This window comes from Salvelinus alpinus, chromosome 4 (assembly GCF_045679555.1).
Source record: "Salvelinus alpinus chromosome 4, SLU_Salpinus.1, whole genome shotgun sequence".
Taxonomy (NCBI): domain Eukaryota; kingdom Metazoa; phylum Chordata; class Actinopteri; order Salmoniformes; family Salmonidae; genus Salvelinus; species Salvelinus alpinus.
In genome coordinates, this window is record NC_092089.1 from 69,372,034 (window position 1) to 69,372,411 (window position 378).

At 42.9% G+C, this 378-nt stretch overlaps 1 protein-coding gene across 1 annotated transcript in view; it reads right to left on the minus strand.

Moving 5' to 3' along the window:
* Positions 1-353: 353 nt before the first annotated feature.
* Positions 354-378, minus strand: part of LOC139574287 (GDNF family receptor alpha-4-like) — a 21,957-nt gene continuing 21,932 nt past the window's right edge. The window contains exon 9 of the mRNA XM_071398717.1: positions 354-378. This exon is cut by the window's right edge and continues 114 nt beyond it. The gene's annotated coding sequence lies outside the window, so the exon portion shown is untranslated.

The following is a 378-nucleotide window of genomic DNA, read 5'->3' on the forward strand; positions in this document are numbered from 1 at the left end:
GCTCCACAGCCATGTCCAACACACAAACACACACTAAGTCATCCTGATGGCCGATATGCAGTCAATACAACATGACATTGTTTGCGGTAATTACTGTGCGTATGCATAAATAACAATGTACACATCTGGCATAGACATATTAATGAGTACGTAGTACAGCAGTTCTATAAATCAAAGATGATTATGAATGTGATAGCAGGGCAGGCAGGTAGACAGCACAGCACAGCTGGTTGTTAACACACAAAAACACAGCACACAGAAACAGCCATTGAGCGTATGAATTAATACAACCAATGAACGCGTGTTCCAGGTGTGGGGGCTATAGGAGCTGTTTAGGAAGGTTTGGGCTCAAATGGTGCCTTTTCCTGCTTTCGTTTT